We start from the raw sequence: 19,899 nt of genomic DNA, 5'->3' as shown, positions 1-19,899 counted from the left end.
GTAGGATAGTATTGGTTTTGACCAAGTCAGTTTCCATTTCCTCTTTACTCAGGTTTAGAAGATGGACAGCTTCGCTAATTTCATCCATCGAACATTGGGAAGTTGAGGAGAGAAGTTCACGAGTGCCAGTCAGCTCAGAAGTCAACTTGGTAAAATAGTGACTTAACTCAGCAGATGTAGCATCGCCCATGTTGACTGCAGGTAGAGCGTTGATTTGTCCCTGAAGTGAATTCATATGATTCACCATCATCAATTGCAGTTCGACCAGCTTGACAATAGATTCTTGCCTGGGTTGCTGGGCTTGGACCGTGGTTATGACACTTACTAAATCTTTGAGATTTTTGATCTCATTGAGAAGCTGAGTGACAGACGAGAATTCTTATGATTCAGCATTTGTAGGCCCAACATGGTTGACCTGAGAAGAGTGTAAGTCCTAGAGAAGAGTTTGAGCGGAGTCAATAATGCGACGTCCAGACTCAGTTGCATGAAGATAGGCATATTGTGCCTCAGGATTTAGCTCAGTGGCCGGGATTCTAGTAGCACCAGATGGAGGAGGTGTTTGGTACTGTCCTTGAGTGGAAGTGCTAGTATAGTCAGCAGCTGGACTTTGATTGTGATTAGCAGCAGGAACTGACTGCTCAATATTCTGCGAAATGGGATGGGAAGGAGGTGGATCTGCAGAGATATTTACCTTCTCAACATGGACTTGAGTTGGTGCAGGAAGAGGCACCTCAGGTTTAGTAGGATTTTCCTTAGCTTGCTTATCTCCTTGAGCAGCTAGGACATCAAGCTCTTGCTCGGCTTGGTTTGGATTTTCTAGAGTCTTGGCGTGTTGCTCAGTATGAGTAACAAAGGCTTGTTTTTACTATGTAGAGGACTCAGTATGATTTGAGAAGAACTTAAATTGTAGATCCGTGAGGTCAGTGATTTGATCCCTCAGAGGCGAATCATCCAGGAGGTCAATGACTGGAGATTTGTAGGCCTTCTTCTTAAGCCTTTTCGACTTTTTGGTCTTTGGTGGGGAAGGGTCAGCAGGAATGGAATCAAGAGATGACTCTACCCCGAGATCAGTGTTGAGGCCTTCCATGACTATTTCTTGCTCTGTGAGCTCAGCATCAACTGTCTTACTCTGTACAGCTGGATTTTCAACTTGCTCAATATTCCCTGTTTGTTCTTGCTCAGCATGAGCTTCTTGATTTTTCTCAACATCCTCATCATTATCATGCTGACATGTATTGTTTCTTAGTTCTTCTGCTTCTTGATCAGCACGGATTTGCTCAAGGTCAATCTCTTGGCTTCTTATGAAGTGGGAATCATTAGGAACTGCAAAACTAAGAGGGACAGCATCAACTGGACTCAGATCAGAAGTTTTCTTCTTCTTCTTCAGAGGGGTTTCCTCACTTTCCAGTTCATCAGGCTCATCTTGCCTCTTTCTTTTCTCTGCTGACTTACCCTGCTCAGTATCAACTTTCTTCCCCTTTGAGACAATCCGAATTTTCTTTGGAACAGCATCAACATCTTTTGAGCTGGTTTGGATTGCTTTCCGTTTCTTCTCTCGCTTGGTTTGATCAGTAGGTTCAGCTATGGCGATGTTCTCTTCCCGAGGTTGCTCATCATCAACTTCCTTCTTGATTTCCTCGATGACCCCTTTTCCCTTCCTGGGCTTGATGGTTGGTCATATACTAACCCAAACAACAACGCAGCCGTGATTTCAGTTCCCCAGGTTTCTGTTTCATTGATCAAGTCGATTTGATGATCTTCGAGGATTCTGGTAATAAGAGAAGCCAGCCTGAGCTTGATAGTACTCCGTTGAAGTGCTCCTACCAGAAATACAAGCATATTAAGAGGGCTGTAGGTCAGCATTTGCCAAATGAAGCACTGCTCGAAGTTTGAAGCTGATGATGCTGAGTTGATTTTTGGGAAGATGAAGTTAGTCATGAGATAGTGAGCCATCTTTTGATTTTGACCCATGCATGTACTGGGTATTTCTCCTTTGTGTTTCGCTGGTTTACAGAACGTTGCAACGTGGTCAACCTTTTCCTTAGTAGTCCTGAATTCCGTTCCGGTGTTTGGCAGATTTAGTAAGGTTGCGAGATAGGAAGGGGTAATCTTTATCTTTTTACCTTTGACGTGGGTTACCAGATGATCAGCATCCTTTCCGTCAGCACAGAGGTTGGAGTAAAATTCCCGTACTAACCTAGGGTAGGTTCTACCAGGAAGTGAAAAGAGTCCAGCCCATTCATTTTTCTCAATCCATTCACAGAACGGTTGCTCATCCGTTATGAAGCTCGGAGAGAACCATCGACATCGAAGAACCTCATGATTCTTTACGCTCTGGTACACTTTAACAAAGAATTTTTCATTGGGCTGCTTGTCCTTCTTTTTCTTCTTCTTCTTTGAAGAGGTTGCGAGGTCAGTTTTAGGGTTCTTGTTTGGGGTTTGGTCATGCTGACCCTGTTCTTTAGTGGGAGTCTCGCTATACTCCTGCTGAGGAGGAGACTTAGGGTTTTCGTCGGTGTGGTCGTCGTTGTAACCACCACCGGAGAGATTTTGGGAATCCGTCATGGTTATGAATTCTTTGAAAGGTTTTTGGGTTTTGAGAGAGAGAAATTTGAATGCCAAGAATTTTGAGTGTAAGGAGTTCTAAGTGGGAATTCTTCCACTATTTATAGAGGTGCGAATTGATCCTATTCGTTGAACTAGCCATTTTACCTCGAGATGATCAACCGACAGAGATTCTGGCATTTATGACACGTTCGATGCATGGGTTTTCTAATTATTACTTACGTTATCCTAGGTGGCTATTTAATACGTGTGCTAGCATTTAATGTTTTAAATGGGTTTTACTCAGCATTGAGAGTATCAAACATTTGAGATTCTGAGTAGTCAGTTTTATGTAGGATAGTTGTTTGTGGGACTAGTAACTTAGCTTAGGATAATCACTCAGCATAGGGTGATTTCATGTCATTTTTAACTCAGCATGCAACAGTTACTAATTTATCACAAATCACTCAGCATGGTAATCACTCAACATTCAATTAAGCACATAGAATTATTGAAGAGGATTAGACATACTGATAGCTTCCCTTAATATGTTAAATTGCTCACGAGCCAAGGGCTTCGTAAAGATATCCGCAAGCTGTTCATTTGTTGATACGTAGGTCAGCTTGATCTCACCCTTGAGTACATGATCTCTGATGAAGTGATGCCTTATGCCTTATGCTTCATTCTGTTGTGTTGGATTGGATTCTTAGATAAGTCAATGACACTCTTGTTGTCACATTTGACCTCTATTGTTTCGGTTTTGATACCATAATCCTCAAGCTGTTGCTTAATCCATAGGACTTGTGCCACACAGCTTCCAGCAGCAATGTACTCAGCTTCAGTTGTGGACAAGGCCACTGATGACTGCTTCTTACTAAACCACGAAACCAGACAGCTTCCTAGGAAATGACATCCTCCTGAAGTGCTTTTTTGTTCTAGCTTATCTCATCCATAGTCAGCATCAGTGTATCCAATCAGTGTGAAGTCACTTGTATTTGGATACCACAAACCTGTATTAACTGAGCTCTGCAAATATCTGAAAATTCTTTTTACATCTATTAAGTGAGATTCCCTGGGGTCAGCTTGGTATCTTGCGCAATAACATACTGAGTACTGAATGTCAGGTCTACTGGCAGTAAGATAAAGTAGAGAGCCTATCATACCTCGATATAACTTGCTGTCTACTGACTTACCTTTCTCGTCAGCACAAAGGACAGTGTCAGTACCCATTGGGGTTGATATGGGTTTACATTCTTCCATATCAAACTTCTTTAGCATTTCTTTGGTGTACTTAGACTAACTAATAAAGATGCCATTCTTACCTTGCTTGATTTGAAGTCCAAGGAAGAAGTTGAGTTCGCCCATCATAGACATTTCGAACTCAGTTTGCATCTGTTTACTAAACTCTTTGCATATAGAATCGTCAGTAGCACCAAAAATTATGTCATCTACGTAAATTTGTGCAAATAGGGTATTTTTACCCTTTTTCTTAATGAACAAGGTTGTGTTAGCTTTGCCTCTGACATAATTCCTGGTCAGCAGGAAGTTGGTCAACCTCTCATACCAAGCTCTTGGAGCTTGATTTAGGCCATATAGGGCCTTTTTGAGTTTATAAACGTGGTTTGGAAATTTTGGATCTTCAAACCCAGGAGGCTAACTAACATATACCTCTTCGTTTATAAAGCCATTAAGAAATGCACTCTTAACATCCATTTGATATAATTTAAATTTCATAAAACTAGCATAGGAACACAGTATACGTATAGCTTCTAACCTAGCAACGGGTGCAAAGGTTTCACCGTAGTCAATGCCCTCTTGCTGACTATAGCCTTGGGCTACAAGTCGGGCTTTATTTCTGACAACGTTGCCTTGCTCATCTAATTTATTTCTAAAGACCCACTTAGTTCCTATGGTCTTTTGATTCCTAGGTTTAGGTACTAAATCCCATACCTCATTTCTTGTAAATTGATCAAGTTCTTCTTGCATAGCGTTGATCCAATATTCATCGTGCTCAGCATCAGCGAAATTCTTTAGCTTATGCATTGAGACGAAGGCAACATTGCTGAGATACTTCCTAAGCCGATCTCTTATCATCAGCTTGTTGTCAGCAGTATCAAGAATGGACTTCTCCGAATGTCCTCCTGGAATTTTTTATTTCTTTAGGCAATGTTGAGTTGTTTGGAATAGGTGTTTCTACAATCTCTGCAGGAATAGATTGGTCAGCAAAGGTTATTTCAATTTCTTGCTTACCTTTGGTCAGCCCTTGTATTGATGACTCAGAGGCTCCATTTTGATCAGCGGAAGCTGAGCTTGTTCATCTTCATTGAGCTGAGTTGACTTTCCTACAGGGTCAGCTTCATCGAACTCAATATGGACAGACTCTTCTACAACCTGAGTTCGTTTATTATACACCCTATATGCTTTGCTGTTAGTTGAGTACCCTAAAAAGATCGCTTCTTCAGCTTTAGCATCAAATTTTGCAAGATTATCTTTTGTGTTGAGTATAAACCATTTACACCCAAAAGCACGAAAGTAGCCAATGTTGGGCTTTCGTCCTTTCCAAAGTTCATATGGGGTTTTCTTAAGAATAGGTCTAACTAAAGCCCTATTGAGAATGTAGCATGCTGTGTGGACAGCTTCACCCCAGAAATACTTTGGAAGCCTATTTTCACTCAGCATTGTCCTAACAATTTCGACAATTGTTCTGTTCTTCCTTTCAACAACCCCATTTTGTTGTGGTGTTCTAGGAGCAGAGAAATTGTGGTCAATACCACTTGGTTCACAGAATTCATCAAACTGTTGGTTTTTGAATTCTCCACCATTGTCACTTCTAATATGAGCTACTTTTAGGTCTTTGTCATTTTCAAGTTTCTTAATCAATGTTGTGAACATCTCAAATGTTTCATCCTTGCTACTCAGCAAGATGATCCAAGTGTACCGAGAGAAATCGTCTACAATGACTAAGGAAAATTTCTTACCTCCCAAGCTGAGTGGCTGGACAGGTCCGAAAAGATCCAAGTGTAGTATTTCCAATGGTCTCTTGGTTGAGACAATATTTTTACTTTGAAATGACTTCTTAGTTTGTTTACCTTGCTGACAAGCATTACACAATTGATCTTTTTCAAATTTAAGTTTGGGCAATCCCTCAACTAGTTGCTTTCTAGCTAATTTGGCAAGAAGGTCCATGCTTACATGACCAAGTCTTCTATGCCATAGCCAGGAGTTATCCTCTTTAGACACTAAGCATATATTTTTAGAAAACTTTTTTTCTAAACTCAGCATGTATACATTGTCTACATGAGGGGCAGTTAAAATCAATTTGTTTGTTTTTCCCTCGAGTATTTGACACTGAGTATCATCAAATACAACCTTTCTGCCGCTCTTGCAAAGCTGAGCTACACTCAGCAGATTGTATTTGAGACCTTTAACTAAGGAGACTGACTCAATAGTAGGGTTACCTCTGATAGTACCTGAGCCGACTATCTTACCCTTCTTATTGTCTCCAAAGCTTACACTTCCACCTCGTTTAAGCTCTAGTGTGATGAATTGAGTTTCATCACCAGTCATGTGCCTCGAGCATGCGCTGTCTATATACCACAGTTTTGATTTCTCCACGCATCTCAGGCTCACCTGCATTTTAGACTATTCATCTTTAGGTACCCAATTCTTTTTGGGTCCTCGTTTGTTATCATAAACATGTGCAAAGTCATATTTTAATTTGTGACGACATACTTTTATAGTGTGGCCACTTTTACCACAGAAGTCACAGTGAATTACCCTTTGAGGGTGATGTTGAGTGTGGTCAGCATTATTGTGCTGAGCATGCCAACATACCTTAGTGGTATGTCATTTCTTTCCGCAGAAGTCACATTGGACAATCCGCTTATTGTACCAACACACTTCTCTTATGTGCCCCTTTTTCCCACAACAGTCACAATGCGTGAACTGTTTATGCTGACTAGTACTTGAATACTCAGCATGGGATTTATTTTTATTTGAGCCTCTTATTTGGCTCTGTAGGGTAGTGACATCCTTTTTCAGTTTCTTTGAATCTGATTGGACCTCCGAGACAAACTTATGCATAAGTTCTATGTTACTGTGCAAAGTTGAATTGTCTTGGAGAAGATATCGGAGGTCACTGAGCTTGACCTCTTCAATCTCATCACACCGCCTGCTGAGTGCCTTTACTTTCTTATTGCACTTTTTAGTTAGCGCATATAAATCACTCAGGGCGTTTATCATCTCATTTTTAAGCAAAAGTAAGGATGTTACCTCATTATTGTGTTCCTCCTGGTCAGTTTCATCAGAGAGGCCAGCTTGCTCAGAATAAGTGCGGTCAGCATCATCGGCCATGAAGCATATATTTGCCGTTTCATTTGCACCAGCTTCAGACGAGGTTGACTCATCACTATCACTCCATGTGGCTACCATAGCCTTTCTGCTGCTCTTCTTGTCTTTCTTCAGCATGGGACAACTTGACTTGATGTGCCCAGTTTGGTGGCACTCGAAACATGTGACAGGCTTTGAGCTGTCCTTCTTGTATTTGTTGTCGCTGGGCTCAGCTTTGTATTTGTCATTTCTTCTGAATGGCCTTTTGCTGTTCCTATCATTCTTCCTGAACAACTTCTTCATCTTCCTGGTGAACATTGCCATTTCCTCATCATCAGATGAGTCAGATTCGGTGGAGTCAGCTTTTATGACAAATGATTTTTGTTTCTTGTCTTCTGACTTCTCTTTTTCTTCAAAGTTTTTCATTGATATCTCATGAGTCAGCAACGATCCGATCAGCTCATCGTACTTATACATAGTCAGGTCCTGAGCTTCCTCCACTGCAGTCTTTTTGGCCTGCCAGCTTTTGGGAAGACTTCTCAAGATCTTCTTCACCTGTTCTTCCTCGGTGAAGTTCTTTCCAAGTCTTTTCAGCTCATTTATAATGTTGGTAAATCTAGCGTTCATTCCCGAGATGTCCTCATTATCATTCATCTCGAACAACTCGTATAATCTCATATGCTGATTTACTTTTGATTCCTTGACCTTGCTTGTGCCTTCGTAGGTTACTTCAAGCTTTTTCCAAATCTCCTGTGCTGACTCGCAACCTGAAATCTTATTGTATTCTGCAGCATCTAAAGCACAGTGAAGCATATTGATAGCCGAAGCATTGTTTTGAAGTTTTCTAAGGTCATCTTCTGACCACTCAGTTTCACTCTTAACAACTTTCTCATTGTTAACAGTTTTATATAGCACGTATGGGCCTTGAACTATTGCAAGCCATGCACTCATATTTGTGGCTTGAATAAAGTTCTTCATCCTATTCTTCCAGAATGTATAATTAGATCCAAAGAATAGGGGAGGCCGACTAATTGATAATCCCTCAGGGAGTATCTGTGTTGTTTGATTCCCGGGAAGGAAACGAGTGCTGTTCTCACCCATTTATTCAGGATCAGCTCAAGATTGTTAGATCTTTGAGTTAGTGAGCTATTATGGCTCTGATACCACTTGTTGGTCCTATGTGATTAGTTCCAGGGGGGGGTTAGGAACTAATGTAACTTTTTCGCTAATTAATCTTGCTGACTTGATAATTTTAGTGAGTTTATTATCTCAGCTTTGGTCAGCTTGACCGATCTTAGTGTGAGACAGCTTTTGTCACGTCCGTGTTGGAGACTCCTAAGTATTGATTATTATCTTTTTATTTCACGCCCGATGCCGATTGAGGTCATTTAGGGTCGGGTGTGACAGCTTTAGTCAGATGTTGACTAAGATTGTTTCACTTGTGAGTTGGGAATTGACACTTTTATGGTCAGCTTCCAACTCAGCACTCTAATTTTACTCAGTGTCAGCTTTAAACAGTTTATATGCTGAGTAAGTAAAACAAGCAACACATGCACATATATATATATATATATATATATATATATATATATTAAGAGAGTTAGAAATTACTCAATATGACTTATCCTGGTTCGGCCTCTCTGCCTACGTCCAGTCCCCAGACTCCTCCGGGCTTTTAGAATCCAATACTGAGCTCTTTAAAGGTAGAGCACAAACCGGTTACAAGGCAGTTGAATATGCAAGAGTACCTTCCTCTATTCGTCTACTCAACTCCTACTAAGTGCTACAACCCAGCACCTAGATTTCTCTACCACTGAGTACCTAATACCGAGTACTCAGCACAACACTCTCAATATTACAATTGAAAACAAACTTATTCTTTTTCAGATAAAGAACACTTTAGATGATTACAGACAATCAATCTAGCATTTACACAAGGAATAGAAAGTTGGTGTAAGATCTCTTTCTTGTTTTTGAGTGCTTTGAATTTGTATCTTTCTCACTTGTATTTTTTGTATCAATCGACAATGATCCAAGAGGATTGCTTGTCCTTTTATAGTTGTATTTTGAGGATCAAATGTTTTGAATTTGATTTGTCCGTTGAATCCAAAACGACTCTTTTGGGGGACAAACTTCTGGTCAGCTTCAGATATTCAGGCCAATCTTGTTTTCTGATTTCTTCAGATGTCAGGCTTGTCTTCTTCCTACAGGCTTTGTCTTCTTACGACAGTTTTTCTTATAGCAATGAACAGTTGACCCATGCATCTCGGAATTTGGCTTTTGCGTAATTCCAAGGCTTCAATTATTGGTGCAGACAGTTGTCGGATTTGTCTTTTAGCTAACGGATCATTCATGCTGTCCTGAAGATCACTCAGCTTCACTTCGATAGTCATTGTCTTTGATTGTCACCAAATCTCATACTGTGTTCTTTTTCACTCAGCTTCCATGGTCAGCTTCGTTCTGCAAGATCTAGTTCTGAAGCATACTTCTTTTATGCTGAGCTTCGTTCCACTCAGCTTCTTTGATCAGCTTCATTCTTAAGCTGTTGTTTTGAAGATGGCTTATCTTCTCTTATGCTGAGTTGCTCTTTACTCAGCTTGTGTTGTGTTCTCATGCTGACTTTGTCCTATCTTAATTTTTATTTCCTTTTGCATTTATGTTCATACTCAATATTGAACAAACGAATTAGTACAATTAAATCAAAGCACTTAAATTTAATTGTCTCTTAATCATGGATTAAACTTAAATAATTTTTTCAAATCAAAATCTTGTGGAAAAGTGTTTCAACAACCTCCACCTAGGAGAAATCCACTTCCACCAAACTCGAACCGGAGGGGTCTAAGGCCACAAGAGGTAAGGCGACCTGATTATTTTCTAATTGATGATCATGCTATTGATAATGATGAGTATGAGTTTGATGATGAACATTATATGCACCATGATGATAGTAATGTAGGATTTGTTAGGAGAAATAAATTATTTGAGTATGCGGGAATTCAGGACCAACGGAAAGGAGATTGATTGCCTATAAGCTGAAAGACGGAGTGTCAGTATGGTGGGATCCCATTGGGGAAGAAAGAAGAAGAGGTGATTGGGAACTAATTCGGTCTTGGTTACAGATGAAAGAGATGTTGAGGGAGAGATTCTTACCACCAGACTATGAACAATACCTCTATAGTTAATATCAACATTGTGAACAAGTAGTCAGAGTGTGCATGAATACACATCAGAGTTCTTGAGGAAGAGGATGATGGGGAGTTCGATGAGACTCATGCTATGCATGTTGTGAGGAGGTTACTTATCTCCAATCAGGTTGAAGAGGATCAACGACACCAATTATTCTGAACTTGATGTCTAGTGCAAGGAGAGAAATGCAATATCATCAATGATAGCGGGATCCAAGAGAATACAATCAGCAATATCGCCATGATGAAGTTTAAGTTGATCTTGGAAGCACATCCTAGCCCATATAATGTGGATGGATCAAGAATGTTGGGGAGCTTCGGGTCAATCAACGTTGCAAAGTGCCTATCACCATTGGGGATAATGAAGATGAGGTGTATTGTGATGTAGTGGACATGGATGCATGTCATATGATGTTGGGATGAGATTGGCAATATGATAGAGATGCTATTCATGCGGGAAGGCGTAATACCTACAAGTTCATGAAGAAAGGGGTGAAGTACATACTCACTTTAGGCCAATCAACATTGCAAAGTGCCTATCGCCACTGAGGATAATGAAGATGGGGTGTATTGTGATGTAGTGGACATGGATGCATGTCATATGATTTTGGGACCTTGGCAATACGATAGAGACGCTATTCATGCGGGAAGGCGTAATACCTACAAGTTCGTGAAGGAAGGGGTGAAGTACATACTCACTCCTATATTGGGAGATCCAAAAAAGAAGAACAAGGCAACCTTAATTGTGTGTCTGACACATAAGTCTTTCATTTGGGAACGTGTATAGAGCCAAGTCATGTACATGGTGATGGTGAAACCTAGTGGGGGGGGTGCACGGAGAAGAGTAATGAAGTTTCCTAAAGAAGTGGAGTTCGATGCTAGATGAGTATTATAATCTATTTCCCGGATAGCTTCCATATGGGTTACCACCTTGAGGGATATCCAACAATAGTGATTTGATACCGATAGCTAGTTTACCGGGTCTCCCAGGTAATTGGGTAAATCCTAAGGAGAGCGATACCATGAATGAGAAGATGGAGGAGTTAGTTGAGATGGGTTATGTGAGAGAGAGCATGAGCCCTTGTGCAATTCTGGATTTACTTACCCTAAAGAAAGATGGTTCGTGGATAGTCGAGCTATCAACAAGATCACCATTCGGTATAAGTTTCCTATTCCTCGAATTGATGATATGTTGGACCAATTGAGCGGTTCGAAGGTGTTCTCTAAGATTGATTTGCATAGTGGCTATCGCCAAATCCGGATTTAAGCGGGGGATGAATGGAAAATGACGTTCAAGACTTGAGAGAGGTTGTATGAGTGGTTAGTGATGCCATTCAGGTTGACAAACGCTCCAAGCACCTTCATAAGGTTGATGAATCAAGTCTTACGTCTAGTGATCGGTAAGTTTATGGTTGTTTATTTCGATGATATATTCATTCATGGCTAAACAATGGAGGAACAAAGTGAGCACTTGCGTGCGGTATTTGATTTGATGAGGAAGCATCAACTCTATGCTAATACTAAGAAATGTGATTTCATGATGTAGAGTTTGGTGTTCCTTGGTTATGTGGTGAGTGGAGAAGGAATCCGAGTAGATGAAGAGAAGGTTGGAGATATCCGTGAGTGGCCAATGCCTTGGAATGTGGGAGATATATGGAGTTTCCACGAGTTCGCAATGTTCTATCAGAGATTCATCTGAAATTTTAGTACTATAGTAGCTCCTCTTATCGAGTGATTGAAGAAGGGGAGAGGATTAAAATGGGAGGATTACGAGAGGGCAATTTTGCACTCATCAAAGAGAGGTTGAACACGACTTTAGTACATGCATTTCCCAATTATGACAAACTCTTTAAGATAGAGTGCGATGCGAGTGGAGTTAGGATTGGAGGAGTCTTGGTGCAAGAAAAAAGGTTGATTTCCTACTTTAGTGAGAAAGTATGCGAGTCTCGACAAAAATGGGCTACATATGATAAATAATTTTATGCTATTGTGAGGGCTTGAAGACATGAGAACCCTATCTCATCGTGAAGGAATTTACATTGTACATGGGTAATCAAACTCTAAATTGGGAAGTCAAAAGTAACTCTAAACCCATATGCACGCTAGATGGTCCACATTTGTGGATAAGTTCCTTTATAAACATATTCACAAAGCCGAACAACAAAATCGAGTTGCAAATGCTTTGAACCGAAGGGTGGCGTTACTCAAGACTATAACACTTGAGGTAAACTCATTTGAGCATGTGAGTTGCGAATACAAAGAGGATTCGAATAACACTTGCATCTAATAACATGAAATCGTGTGATCTTTTGGATTTGTTAGGGTTTACGGGTTTATGGTATAGTTTTTCGCATGTTAGGGTTAAAATTGTTTATGCATTGAAAACTTATTTGGGATGTATTTGCGTGATTGAATGTGTTAGAATAAAGCTTATTTCAGCAGATCGTCAGAGTCAAAAAACCTTCCGTAGTGGAAGCAACTGCGGAGGAAATTCATATCAATTATTTGAATTTCCTCCCCATGCTCCCACTACGGAAGGGTTTTTATGACTACGAAAATAATTGAATGGATGAGTACCTCCGCAGTTAGTTATATACACTACGAAGGGATTGTAGGAACTGTGAAGATAATTGTCTTTGCAGTTTTATCAGCAACTGAGAAATATTTTAAGCTTGTTTATTTTCACAGTTGGGTTAACCGCGAATGCGTTTATTAACTGCGAAGTAGTTTTATTTTCTTGTTTTCCTTACACTAAATGCCATTTTTTATGATGTGAGGCTTCAACCAAGGATTCTTCTAAGAAGGATTCCAAGAAGAGAAAGAGAGGAATACCTCTGGATGATACTCTGAAAGGCATCAAAGGACTTAAGTATCCCTTTAGCTTGAATACAAAGGCATCGATCATAGTGATGACTGACTTGGAGGTAATGAAGAAAGTGAAGAGTAAATTGTTAAAAAAATCAGATGGAAATGTTTAAGAGGAGTTCTTTCAGACATTTAGTGGATATGTAAATTATCTACTCCCATAGACCATGGTGCAATAACAACATCTAAGTATCACATTTGGGAACTCCAAATTCACTGTGTATTCAATTCCATTGTGTCTATCCGATATTATGACAAAATTATCAACATCACTAATACATTTTCTTAGCTTGGTCATAAACCAGGTCGATGCTTCATTGCTTTTGTTCGGTCCAACACCAAAATCAAGAGAATAAATCTGAATATTACCATCTTTGCCAACTGCAATGTACAATTAGTGGAAAGATTTACCTTTCAAAAAAGTCCCATCAACATAAGTAATAGGTTGAATATGTTCTTTAAACGCTTTAAGTGAAGGACCCATAGTCATGACGAAGTACTTGAAGTGATCATCATCATCATCAGTTTCAATATGGGCCACCGTACCTAGATTGCATTTCTTCAATGTCTCGCAGTAGTCCACTAACAACATATATGACTCTTCTGATGAACCACCAACATCTTCTAAAGCCCAACATCTTGCTCCCCAATCTTGCATGTAATACATGTTGATTTGTACACTTTTTCAAAATCTTTAACAATGACCTTTGGTCGATACACCCTATCCTCGAGATTAAACTTATCTGTAAGTAGTATGCCGGTAACTCGTTTACCTGCTTGCTTGTGATGTGATAATATTTGATCTCTGGCACATATGTGTTGGTTTATTTCATCCATTCTTTGAAGACTGAACATATCGAAATCCTGTATCATAATAGCTTTAGCCCACCATTTATATTTATCATCATGCTTACATCTAACTTCAAACAAATACTTGTTAAATTTGTACACTTTCCATTCGAATATGTTGCATCTTGCAATTCTCATTTGTTTGAGAATATGTCATGCACCTTTAATTCGATCACCCTTTTTGATGCACTAGATATAATAGGAAACACATGTGCATCATGGACCTCTAGCAGCCATCGAAATGGATCAGTCCTCTTCTTTCTTCTTTCTTCATCATCCGTCTCATAGATACTTAATGAGACATGGTTAGCTCATTCATTTGTTTCGGGAACACCTTAACGAAGAGGTTGTTTCTTCTGAATAGTTTGTTCATCATCATCATCATTATTGGGGTTATAAGGACCCCAAATATCTTCTTCATATATCGTTTCTTCAGGATAAAAAATGGATTCTCGGTTATATCATCTAAATCAGAGTTGGATGTGAGGTTCAAATCTATGATCTTTTCTTTGTCTGGCTGATGAATATCAACTTCAACGGTTTCTTGGATCGGGTCTTTTGTAAGCAAGAGAGCATAACTAAGTAAGCAAAGCAAGAAGCAAGACCGGGAAGAGACCAGTTCTCCCACCTTTCATCCTGCCGGGGAAGCGCGCGTTAGCAAATTTTTGTAAGTTTGTGGAAGGCCTTCTTCTCGTATGTATGATAATATCCCATGTAGAAAGGAAAACTAACTCTTTCTTGTACGCAAAAGGACGAAGAAAATAATGAATCCACTCTCCTTTTTAGCCAGTTAGGAATAACAATCTAAGTATGAAATTCAATTATAAATGACTGAACATCCGAAGAATCCCACAAAAGCAAAAAATGTTCGAATTGAAAGTTTTGAGTAGTATTGGACTTCGGGAAAGCAAAAGTCTAGCATATCCACAACTTGATTGAACTGGCACATGGTTTGGGCGTAATCTTCCGAGAGGTTACTCGTCCCAACATTCTCCTTCTTCATAAATCGTGGTAGTTGTGCATCTATTGTTCGCGGTTCAAAAGTAACATATAGTGGGATGACATCGCTTGGATTCATTCATCAATACTTTATGAAGCGCTGAACATCACTAGAATCAACAATAGGTACTACTAAGCCAAGAACTTTGTTTGGATCATAAGTTGTTTGCATTGCCATATATAGGTCAAATGAGGTTGAATCTACACGTGCAAAAGTGTAGACTCTCTCTTGTAAAATCTCGAAAATCTTGAAGTTGATTTGTTGTGAAAGCTGAAGCAACTTCGATTCACTACCCACGCATGTCATGGATTTTCCCTCTGTTTTTCACTGGTCGTTCCACATGATCAAACATAAAACAGGGTCGATTGACATAGTGCTATTGTTGAGAAACAAACACATTGTCAAAATAAATTAAAGAAAAACAATCAAAAGTATCATTATTTTCGCAATTCAAACAATTGCGGAACATGACAAAAAAATGCGATTCACAGTTAAATTAATTGTGAACTCTATTCTTATAAACCCAAAACATCCGCACTGCGGAGGCTTGGGCTTCGCAGTTTACGAATCTGCGAAGCCAATTTCTTTGCAGTTTACGGTTCCGCGAAGCAAAATCGCAAACTGTGAACCCATCAAGTTGGATATATCTTACAAATTTCAATCTCCTAATGTATAAACTAACTTAAAATACACAAAATTAAACTATATAAAAGAATTTATGAATGTAAAATCAACAAAATACTTACATGAAAAATTTGGACATTAGATTGATATATGAAATTGAAATTAAATTACACAAAGGATGAGAATTGAATTATAAGTGGTGTTAAGTAATAATATATATATTAAAAGTATTTCGAAAAGGTAAACAATGAAAGTGTCTAGTTTGGTTCGTTGATAAAATGCCTTTTTGGACTCTCTCTCTCCTTCTCTGTTAGGGCTGGCAGGGTGAGGTTTTTTTTTGCCATTTTTGGTCGATTCTTTTTTCTATTTTCTGGTCGATTCCTTTCCTCTTTTTCGTCTTTTTCATGGCTGAGCAGATTGGTAGGATGATGAAGCAGGTTCGATTGTCGGAATCGGAAAGCGAAGTTTTGGATCTTGGATCGGGAAGTTCTGAGAAAGCGCAGGTGCGAAAATTCGGGGTGATTGGCAGGGTCCTTTCGCACAAGCCGTTGAACCTCAAAGGTATGGCGCAAGCTTTTCGTATTGGTTGGAGGATTCAGTCGTTTGAATTGAAAGTATTTGGGGATAGATTGTTTTTGTGTGAATTTGGGAATAAAAGGGATATGGATAGAGTCTTGAATGAAGGGCCATGGCATTTTGAAAGGCAATTGGTGATGTTTCAGGAAGTAACTGGTGTTGAACAACCGGATGAGTTTGTGTTGGATTCTTGCGGTTTTTGGGTTCGTATCTTGAATTTGCGTTTGAATAGAAGGGATTTAGAATCGATTAAGGCTGTTGGGCAACGGATTGGGAAAGTTGTTGCTATTGATGAAGATGATGTGAATTCTTGGTGCAATTGTGTGAGAGTTAGAGTTTTGATTGATGTGAATAAGGCTCTTATGAGAGGTGTTATGGTTAAAAATAGTAAGGGGACTTGTGTTTGGGTTGCGTTTAGGTATGAAAGGCTTCCTAATTTTTGTTATTGGTGTGGTAAATTAGGCCATAGTTATGATGATTGTGTGGATGGGCCTGAGGATTATGTTGGTTCTGAATGGCCGTTCAGTCAATTCTTCTGGGCTTCCCCTATTAAGACAAGGTCAGTTAAGATTTGTGACAGTTCTTCCAAGCCTATTGTGGATATTCCTGCTGATAGGAATAGAAGTTGTCGTAAGTTGGTTATGGATGATTGTGCACTTAAAAATGTGGGTTTAGATATGGTTTTTCTAGTTTGGATAAAGTAAAGGGTAATGATGAGGGGGAGGGTGGTTGCACGGTTGATGGGATGGTGAGTGTTGAGGTTTGTAAGGATCTTGATACGGGGAAGGGGAGGGTGGAATCGGTGGGGATTGATCTCCTAAAGCAATATGTGGATGTTGGTAATCATGATCAAAAGTTGGATGGGGGAGTAGTAAGAGTGTTGGGCTAATTAATGTTGGTGGTGGTGAGATGCGTGGGATTGAGGAGGGGAAGATGAAGGCTAAGGTTGGGAAAAGAGTCAAATTGAAAAATTTGGCAAGAGAGAGACGGAGTCCGGTCTGTGTTTCGAGTGATACGGGTAGGATTTCTCTGTGTTTGGATAAAGGTATGTCAAAAAGAAAATTAAACAGTGATGTTAATGAAGATTGGCTGGAATTTGGTAGGGCTAATAATTCGAAGAAGGCTAAGATTGATGAAATGTGTATTGACGTGGGTGATATTTTGGCGGAGGCTGTGATTCAGCCCCGCCCGGGATTATGAAAATCTTAAGTTGGAATGTCCAGGGGCTGGGCAACCCCCGGACGATTCATGCTCTTGCGCGGCTGGTGAGGCGCAACTGCCCTGATTTAGTTTTTATTATGGAATCTAGACTAAATCAAAAGGAAGTGGATGGTTTAAAACGAAGGTTTGCTAACTTCTATTTCTTCTCTGTTTCTGCTGTTGGAAGGGCTGGTGGTCTGATTTTGATGTGGGATAAAGGGCTTCTTGTGGATATTATGGGGTTTTCTAACCATTGTATCCATTTTGGTGTGTGGGATGATCAGGGGGTGATTATTTGGAGAGGATCAGGGGTGTATGGTTGGTCGGAAGGTGTTAATAAGCATCAGACATGGGGTATGATGAGGGATTTACATGTTAGGGAACAACTGCCTTGGTTGTGTTTTGGTGACTTTAATGAAGTGTTATATTCTTTTGAAAAAGAAGGTGGTCGGCAGGTCGTTAATCGGATGCAGGATGCTTTCCGGAAATGTCTTGAGGATTGTGATTTGTTTGATTTGGGGTTTAAGGGTTGTTCTTTTACGTGGTCTAATGGGAGAAGTGGGGTTGGGAGAATTAGAGAGCGCCTCGACCGATTCTTGAGGTCGGTGGAATGGGATGGTATTTTTCCCAACTCGGGTGTCTTTCATCTTGCTCGTGCTTGTTCTGATCACGCACCTATTCTTCTCGATTCTATGGGAAAGATGAAGTCTGGTCGGAGGATTTTCAGGTTTGAAAAATTTTGGGTAAATGAATCGGGTTGTAGAGACGTAATTGAGGAAGCTTGGGTGGATGATCAGTTGGCGAATGATAGAGGGATTATGGGTCGTATTGCTAATTGTGGTGATAGATTAAGTGTGTGGAACAGAGATGTGGTTGGTCACATTGGGAAAAATATTAGTAAAGTGTCTGAGACTTTGGATTCATTGCAATGTCGTGTTGGTTCTGATGCTGTGGATTCTGAAATTAAGCGGCTGTCTGTTAAGCTTGGGAATTTGATGGAGAAGGAAGAAATGCTTTGGAGGCAACGATCTCGAGTTACTTAGTTGAAGGAAGGGGATCGTAATACGAAATTTTTTCATAGCAAGGCTAGTTCAAGGAAAAAATGCAATGCTCTGCATAAGCTAAAAGATGAACATGGGGTTTGGTGTGAGTCTGAGGAGGGAATTGAATCGATTGTTATTTCTTATTATCAGCAGTTATTCTCTTCTTCCTCTCCGATATGTTCAGATTTTGATTGGGAGGCAATTAATTCCACGATCAGTACGAAGGATGGGGAGTTTTTAAGTGCGGCTTTTACTGCTGATGAGGTGAAATGTGCCTTGGATCAAATGCATCCGACGAAAGCCCCGGGTCCTGACGGTATGCCTGCTCTTTTTTATACGACTTATTGGGATATTGTTGGTGATGTGGTGATTGGTATTGTCCTAAATGTGTTGAACGGTATGTGCTTTCCTCCTAATTTCAATCATACGTTTATTACTCTTATCCCCAAAGTTAAGTCTCCTTGTTCTATGAAGGATCTCCGTCCTATTAGTTTGTGTAATGTCATTTATAAGTTGGTGTCTAAAGTGTTGGCTAATCGGATGAAAGGGTTGTTGGATAAAGTAATTAGTCCAACTCAGTGTGCTTTTGTTCCGGGCCGGCTTATAACTGACAATGCGCTTATTGCATTTGAGATGTTTCATTCTATGAAGTATAAGTGTCATGGGAGGAATGGGTTTTGTGCTCTTAAGTTGGATATGAGTAAGGCTTATGATAGAGTTGAGTGGTCATTTGTTGAGTTGGTCATGAAAAGGATGGGTTTTCCGGATATGTTTGTGAATATTGTTATAAAGTGTATCTCTTCAGCTTCTTTTTCATTTCTTATCAATGGGGTGCCTAAAGGATTTGTTATTCCTAGTCGGGGGCTTCGTCAGGGAGACCCAATATCACCCTATTTGTTTTTAATATGTGCGGAAGGTTTTTCATCTTTGATTAAGAAAGCTGAGGTGGATCGAAACTTACATGGTATTTGTCCGGGGGCGGGGGGGCCGATGATTACTCATCTTTTCTTTGCCGATGACTCATTGATTTTCTTTAAAGCATCCTTTGAGGAAATGGTGGTGGTGAAGAGGATTTTGGCTTTATATGGGAATGCTTCGGGGCAATGTGTGAATTTGGATAAATCTGAAATCAGTTTTAGTTCCAATTTGAATGAGGAGTTTAAGGAGAACTTAAGGTACTTTATGGGTGTTCGGGCTGTTAACGTGTTCCCTAAATATTTGGGGCTTCCTACAATTTTAGGGAGATCAAAAAAAGTAATTTTTAAATACCTTAGGGATCGGTTGTTGAAGAGAGTGAGTGGATGGAATGAAAGATTTCTTTCAAGAGGAGGTAAGGAGGTGTTGATTAAAGCGGTTGCGTTTGCTATTCCGCAATTCGTTATGAGCTGTTTTTTGGTTCCGAAAACACTTTGTGATGAAATGCAAGCGATTGTTGCGCGATATTGGTGGGGTGATGTTGGGAATAAACGTTCAATTCACTGGGCTCGGTGGAATAAATTGTGTGTTGATAAGGAAGATGGTGGCTTGGGATTTAGGCATTTATTTTCCTTTAATCAGGCTCTATTGGTGAAACAGTTATGGAGGATTATTGATCAGCCGGATGCTCTCTGTTCGTGGGTTTTTCGGGCTAAATATTTGTGGGATCTGACATGGGATTCGGTTTCTTGTAGGGCGTCGGATAGCT

The sequence above is a fragment of the Euphorbia lathyris genome, chromosome 1 (assembly GCF_963576675.1).
Source record: "Euphorbia lathyris chromosome 1, ddEupLath1.1, whole genome shotgun sequence".
Classification (NCBI taxonomy): domain Eukaryota; kingdom Viridiplantae; phylum Streptophyta; class Magnoliopsida; order Malpighiales; family Euphorbiaceae; genus Euphorbia; species Euphorbia lathyris.
Note: the sequence above shows the minus strand (reverse complement) of the source record.